Below are 7,678 nucleotides of genomic sequence, written 5' to 3'. Positions count from 1 at the left end.
AGGTGCAGTGCATTTGTGCAGCTAGTGAGGAGTTTCAAGAGGAAAGGAAGACACAGATATTTTTATCACACCAGTGCTTCCTGCAGATTCTTGGCTGCACCAGCACTTGCCTTCTTGCTTTTTAGACTTAGGTCTATGCAGGATCAGTAATGTTCTGTTGGTAGACGGGGTATTTAGACATTGTTCATTGGATTATTCAGAATTTGAAAAACGAGTTCATTGCTATTAAAGGAAAGAGAACACAGAGTGTCAGAAGCACTGCTTGTGTACAGCAGAGTAAAAATTGGGATTCTCGTTTGTGTTCACTACTTTCTTGTATTTCCGGCAGAGGGCAGGTTTGTGTCATGAAACCTATTTGCTCGTTAGGTCAGAACCTAACGTGAAGTTCATCAGTCACATTCAAGCCTAGTTAGGTAGGAAAAAACAGTCTTATTCTGTGGTAGTATCCCTCGAAAAGTTTATCTCATATATATATGTATTAAAAAATAAAATAAAATAAAATAAAATAAAATAAAATAAAATAAAATAAAATAAAATAGGAGGACTTTTCCTAGTAACCTTGAAGCTTGCTAAAAATCTAGCCCCCAAATGCATTAGTTGTGTTTTCTAAAATTGTTTTGAAATTGCCACAAGTTCATTTCTCCCAGTGCATTTCTTCCTTGTTTTTATTGTGATATCTTAGATATTTTTAGCATTGACTTCATATGAAGACAATTGATGATGCACTTATTGTTGCAGAGACATGACAAGCTGGTGTTTTATTAAAGTTAGGTAGCATAAAATAAAGTTGTACTAGGAAAACACAAATATAATTAAGACCTTAAGGCTAAAAATGGTTAAAAAATAATAATAAAAATATATAATCCTAGCATGCAAAACACTGAGGAAAAATACAGGTTGTTACATCATGGTAACAAGTCCCAGCAAGGTTAACCACATGCCCATGTTTGTGTAATTCTTCTCAATATCATTTTGGTTTCAAAGTGACATGTTGTGGCACTGCCAGAACGGGACGTTCTGAAGCAAAGGGAGGCAATTGCTTTTCTAATTCATGTGTCATCCCCAGGAGTTGTGCTCTTGCTGCTGTGACTACATGTAAATGTATTTGAAAAAAAAAAAAAAAAAAAAAAAAAAGTAGATGGAATCTTACTGGTAACTGGTATTTCAAATCACATTGTTTACGTATGAATCAACAGGACAGTTTAAACTCAGCACTGGATGCACCAGTTTTTGCTTTTGTTTCTTGCATCTCATCGCTGCTGCTTTTATCATCCACGTGGTTTTGAGTCTTGGATTTTACTTCTGTTTCACATGTGACTTTACATGCAGTGCCTCCAGATGACATTGTGATGAAAATGCCTGTTTTTTGAAGGTATTTTTCCCCTTTAGCTGCTGTTGCTATTCACTTTGCACACTAATGTTCTTGCTGGTTTAGATTTGCTTTGATTTTTATGCAGTATGTTTCAGATTTGTGTAATTTTGAAAAGTACAGACTCAGACAATAGTACTGTGCTCAAGTCATTATCATCTGAAGTTTTAGCAATCACCATGAAAAATCAGAGGTATAACTTACTGGCAACAAGATGTGCACTGATACTTAAGGTGCTTTTTTTTTTTCTTCAGCAGTTTTATCCAGGATAGTGCCTCTTCCTTGCCTTCAAGCTGTCTCTGTAGTTTCACTTTGTCTGCTCTTAAGGGGATGGCAGCACTTTGCTTTGCATTTGGACATTAGCTCCCATTCCCCCCAAGTCTAAACATTATTATTAAGTTTACTGTCTGGATGATTCAGTAGTATCGAAAGAGAGAGTGAACTTCATCAAGTCAGGAAGCATAGCCTTTGGTCAGTTGGTGAAATGTAACGAGGACTCTAAATAGCCTCCAGTGTGTAACTGGCGTGGCCAATATTGAACCCAGGTCTCCAGAGGTGGAAGACTAGAAAAACTGGCCCTGGGGACAAATACCTTTTCTAACTCCCATCACATTTCTAATAGTTACTAGGGCAGAATAATGTTTCATGACCTTTGGGTTGTCCCATTACCGCAACATAATCTAGCTGTGCAAGCTTTCCAAAGGTCACTGTAAAAATAAAAATATTTCCTGCTGTGATCTATACCCTCAAACACAAAGAAAAAGAAATATCTTAATAAATGTAGTGACATTTGCACTATAGGGCACAGTACAAAGATCATGAACCATTATTCTGCACTAGTAATAATGTCACGATTTTATTTTTGCCCAGTGGTTACTGTATGACATTTGTGCTCACAGGGAAATTCCTGTGAATATCAGTAACTTAAAATATATTGCCTCTGGGTCCTGTCGATCTCCCATTGGAGTCAATGGAAGCTTTGCCATTTGCTTACCAGTAAGAGGGAATAGGACTGACCCAGCATTCTCATGAGCAAAACTGAGATAGTTTTAAAGGGTTATTATTATTATTATTATTATTTCCCATTAAAGAGTATCTGTTAACTGGCTCCTTGATGAAACATGTTTCTGAAGAGAATATAACAGGTCATTTTTATTGTTTTCCCGAGAATTGCTGCAACTATGTTTACAGAGGAGAGATTATGTGATGAGTCTTTATCGGAAAAAAAAAAAAAAAAAAAAAAAAAAAGTCATAATGCTTCTTGCTACTTGTGCAATTATTTATGACCTGGGAGACAGATGTTACCTAATATTTCTTCACTGCATTCCTAATGTGATGGGCTCCCTCTATTTCTCAAACAGACAGTTAGATAAATTCAGAAATTTCTGATGGAATCTGTAGAATGCTTAATGGTAATAATAATAATAAAGGCATGATTTTCAAAGACGTGAATGTACTTGGCTTTGTCTGACAGACTGGTTCTTGTACTAGTTACCTGCAAGTGCCCTGGAGCAGATGCTTTTTAGACTAAAGTATGTCAGCCTTGATCAATTCCTATAAGATTATCACTGAACTCTTGGAAGGAGGAGGTGGAGGGTTTTTATGCAATTGCAATCCATGTTGGCATTGGCTCCTGTCTAGAAACACACCTTAGTTATCAATACGTTTAATATATCTCTGACAATATTTACAAGTCTGAGAAGAACTCCACCCCTCCTACTGCGTTAAGGAGAAGCCTATCTAAAGGAAAGGAAGTGTTTGAAAGCTCAGTTAATGATAGGATCACATTATTCATTGTTTTGGATTACACGGTGCCTGCCTCTAGTCTGGCTCCACCGTAGGGGAGATAAATGTTTCCTTCCCCAGTCTCAGAATTGGTTTGCGTCAGAGCAAAAAACACCAGTTCTGAGGGAAGCACACAGGCTGTTATTTCTTAACGGCTTCTGGTGGCTAAAATTATCCCCAGCTGCAGGGGATGGTTCATGTTTACAATTTGAGGAGGAAGGCAGTAATCGTATCATCCAGCGCGCCTCCTCCTAATCGCCTCTCTAACACGTGCCACAGTCAGGTTTGTGACGCAGGAAGGTTTCTGCTGCAGTGCGGGTAGGAGGGTGTCCTGTATTCATCAGGTACATCCAGCAGTGGGATTTTGTTGAACAGGGGAACTCAGCAGGTGGGATCTGGCAGTAAACCACCTGTAGCCTCCCTGAGACCCACAGAGCCCACCTCAGCTGTCACGCCGGCCTGTTGCAGCCCCTCATGGACATTAAGTTGAGCCCTGGCTTCAGACAAACACGAAGTGGGAACCAGTCATGTGAACCAATGTGTCAGCTCGTCCTCCAGAGAGCTCAGGGAAAGACCCGGTCTGGTTCTCAGAAGGGCTAGCCACTAAACAGGACAGCCTGTGTTTATTTTCCTGCTCCTTGCCCTGGCTAGAAGCACAGACAGGCTTGCATAGTCTGTAAGCAGCTGAGTACAATTTTTCCTGTGGGTGGTAGTATTTAGAAAGTGTCCCGCCTTGCTTGCTTTTTTCAGATTGCTATCTTCCTGCCCTGATGGGATTAGGAGCCTACCTTCTCAGAGGCTCTGCCTGCTCCGGCCGGATTTCTCAGGGACTAGGCCGGTAGTGGTGATGGCTTCGCAGCCGTGCTAGTTGCCTGTCCGGGGGAGGTGAATGAGGGCAAGGCATGAGGACGGAGCAAAGAAGTTGTAGTTCTCACTCATAGCAGGAATTCCTTTGAATATTTGAAGGAAATGACCAGGGAACAGACATCAGTCATGCTTTTCTGACTCATTGGCATGTTTTTCAGCCAGCAGACCCTGCTGGTCTCCTTGCTGCCTATAAAATTGCTGTCCCAGTCTGTTTCTGCAGAAAGTTAGCACAAGAATTTTCCGTTTCAAAAATATAACTAAGGAATTAAGGCTGTAATACAAGAAGTCTGGAAATGCACCGAAATCACTGAGAGAATAAATGCTCCTTTTTAAAAAATAAAAGCAGCAACACTCAAGTTAATTAGGACCTGGATGACTGAGGTGCTCTCAAGAGCCCTTAATTTCTCTGACTGCTCCTCTCCCCTAAATGTTCCTTATCACAGGATGCCTACAGAGGGGGATAAAGTACAGTTTGATCTAATGAACAGATAACTGGCTTGCTTCTCTTCCCTGCTTTAGAAGAAGGAAGACCCACAGAGGAGAAATCCTCTGAACATCATTGTGGGATCAGCAACAGAGCAGGCAAAACTGGAGGAGTGGCCCATGAGATACTGAGCTTTCCACAGATGTGTGTGTTTTCTTCTGAATTTGCTTGCTAACTTTGTTACTAGCACACTGTTCCGGAGCACTGAGGGACAGGCAGCTGCTGCTTTCAAAGCTTGTTGAAGGCAGCAGAGCCTGGAGGTGAAAGGCTGGTGTAACCCTGCAGTATCCTTGTGGAAAGTGCTGTTAAGGCTGATTCTGACACAGGTACTTTTGCGAGCTTGACTTAGCATGTCTTCAGCTGCAGCCACCAATCCATTCAGTTCTGGGTCCAGAGTTTAAAGGATCAGCTTAGTCAGCAAGAGAAACAGTCTTCTAATGCGATAGCCTTTAATTAGACACGCATACACATATAAATGCATAGATTATCTACTACCTCCTACTACAAATGTCTCACTGAAATTAATGGGGTTATTCAAAGAGTAAACTATGAGTAATAATGAATAATGTTAATACTCAGCATGACTAACAGTGGTAGAAGGGAGAGTCTGAATGGCTTAGACAGGAGGGTCTGCTGGGAGCCAGCATCTGATTTGCACGAACAATGACTTCTCAGAGCGGTGAAGCTGTTGCTCACTTGTTACCAATCATTAAGTTATAGCACCCGTTTTATCAAAGACTTCTTGATCTCTGCCTTTATGCCTTTCTCAAGGCAGAGTTTACATGCGTGGCAGAAAATGAGTCACGCACACTCAGTTGGTCTTCTGATCCCTTTTCTGTTTAGTTTTAGTGTGGTCCACATCCTCGCAGCAACGTTTTATGTAGACATGTTTCAAAAAGCCTGTGACAAAGCTTCTCACAAGAGACTTTTTTTCATTTAATGTGGGAGAGAGAGCGTGAGATGAGGAACTGATTAAGCAACAAGAAAAAAGCAGGCTGAGATCAGATTTCAGAACAGTTAACGGTCCCTGACGCAGTGCCTCGGAGTCCATCTGAGGCTAAGCCACATTGTAACATGCTGGTGTGTACGGAGGATCTAGAAAAAAATGATGTATAATGAGCAGAGAAAAGCAACATTCAAGAAGATCAAAAGTTTTAGAAGAACAAAACATGAAATTATTTTGCCTGACAAGGGCTGTTAGCTGGTCCTCTCTTTGTAGATAATACTGAATTTTTAAGGTCACTGAAAAAAAACTGGTGGTGGTGTGTTACTGTGGAGTGATATGCAGTGAAATAAAATCTGCTGACATTCTACCTTTCTGTAATTGCAAGTCTCTGGGGAAAGACCTGCAGTGTAAATTCAGTTGGGATGAGGAATGAGGAAATTAATATTTCTCCTCAAATACAGAGCAATCTGAACTCCTTCAGAATTAATTCTGAGGAGATAAGTCCTTTTGTCAGTCCCCTAAGTCAGATCAATTCATTTCTTGTTCTTATTTCTAGTTCTTGCTGCTCCTCCCAATCTGTGGTAACCTAGATTTCTCCTGACAGAAATTTTATTTTCATGTTGCTAACAGAAAAATCTGGGAAACATTAAAAATTTAATACGCTAGAGAGATCCTTGGTTAGACTGAACCTAACATAATGAGGTCAAGAGGTTTGGGAAAGGGGCAAGGCTATCTAATTCCAGCATTTGTCCTAACGTGCAATTAAGATTCTGATATGTGACCTAATTTTAACAAGCTCTATGACTGGAATAATAAGCCAAACCAAATGAGTGTATCAGATCAGGGACACTGGAAAAACAAAGCAAAGCAAAGCAAAACAAAACAAAAACACATACACACACACAAAAAAAGCAGGTCTTAAAAACAGGATGTCTTAAATGTAAATATTCTCTCATAGATTTGTGATGCAGGTCTGGACCAGAGCGATATTTAATAGTCCAATCTACTAACTGTCTCTTCCTGGTTAAGGAAAAATATATTGGTCAAGGTGTGAAAAGATTAGTTCCATCAGAGGATCTCTGTCAGGTATGTTACTGTATAATTAAAGCTCCCATTAGAGTAGTCTGTCTGTTATGGCCACATCAAAAGCTATAGTCAACCTTCTCTCAGCAGCAGTTTTGCAACGTGAATAAATGCTCACCAGAGACTTTCTTGAAGTCACTAAGTCCATTCTTATTCGGCTTTTGTATTGTACTTGGATCCAAGTTTCCAGATGCTGTAGGCTAATGTAAAATAATACCTATGCTGTCCACCCTGAAGGAGAATATTACTGTAAATGTTCTCAAGAAGCTGGATCATAAACTGTTTCTCAGGGATGTAATTTTAAAATAATTCTTTTTTGTACCCTTCTTGTTACAACATTGGCCTAAAAAGGATCAGGCCTGAGCTGTTTAAATGCAGCCATCAGACACCCGCTTGTCTGGTGACTGCAATATTGTCTGTTGTGTGCTAGAAGGTGAGAGTTTTAAGGTGAAGTGGATCCTAGGGTTCAGCTGATTACTGCAATATGCCTCTTGCATGAATTTGACAAATATCACTACTGCTTTTCTGCTGGACAGATTAGATGAATAGGCTACTAAGAGGTGTTCTTTGCAGAAGAAAATTGAGCAGGTTGCTTGTTACATGAGGCAGTGAAGGTCAGGAAGAGGGGCAGTATAAAAACTGATGAATAATTTTGATTGATGGAAATTTTATTCCTAGGCATGCATGAATGGAAATCTCATTTTCTAAGAGCTAGCTAACAGTAGACATGCTACAACAACAACAATGTTCTTGTTGACTTACCTGGAAACTGCATGGGGTCTGTGGCATTAACCATGCATTACATACATAAGTAACATCTCAAAAAGTCAGCAGTTCTATTACAGGTCTGCAAGTGTGAGCAAGATCGATAACTTTTAAAAGTGCATCAAAACTGAATCCAGATCTCTGGAATAAAAACTTTATGTAGGTTGTGCATTGTCTTGTAGCACAGAGATTCACTATGAATATTCTCTGGTCCTACTGTTGGTATGGTGAATGAACACTACATGCACCTTGACTTTCAATAAGATTTTGGTTTACATGTGGCAAGTTGCAGTTTGGTGTTTCTTCTGGAATCTACTCTGAGCTTTACAACAAAGCCCTAAAGTGAGCAAAGCCTGTGTGTGTGGTTATTCACATGCCA

General features: G+C 40.0%; 1 long non-coding RNA gene across 1 annotated transcript; it reads right to left on the bottom strand.

Moving 5' to 3' along the window:
- Positions 1 to 6: 6 nt before the first annotated feature.
- On the bottom strand, positions 7 to 3,000 carry LOC118162742. The gene is made up of 3 exons (XR_004748600.1): positions 2,865 to 3,000; positions 307 to 405; positions 7 to 222 (listed from the first exon to the last, which is right to left on the bottom strand). It is a non-coding gene; the product is annotated as an uncharacterized LOC118162742 (long non-coding RNA).
- Between the last annotated feature and the right edge of the window lie 4,678 nt (positions 3,001 to 7,678).

This window comes from Oxyura jamaicensis, chromosome 2 (assembly GCF_011077185.1).
Source record: "Oxyura jamaicensis isolate SHBP4307 breed ruddy duck chromosome 2, BPBGC_Ojam_1.0, whole genome shotgun sequence".
NCBI lineage: Eukaryota > Metazoa > Chordata > Aves > Anseriformes > Anatidae > Oxyura > Oxyura jamaicensis.
The sequence above is the reverse complement of the archived record's forward strand: the minus strand, read 5'-3'. Positions and strand labels throughout refer to the sequence as shown.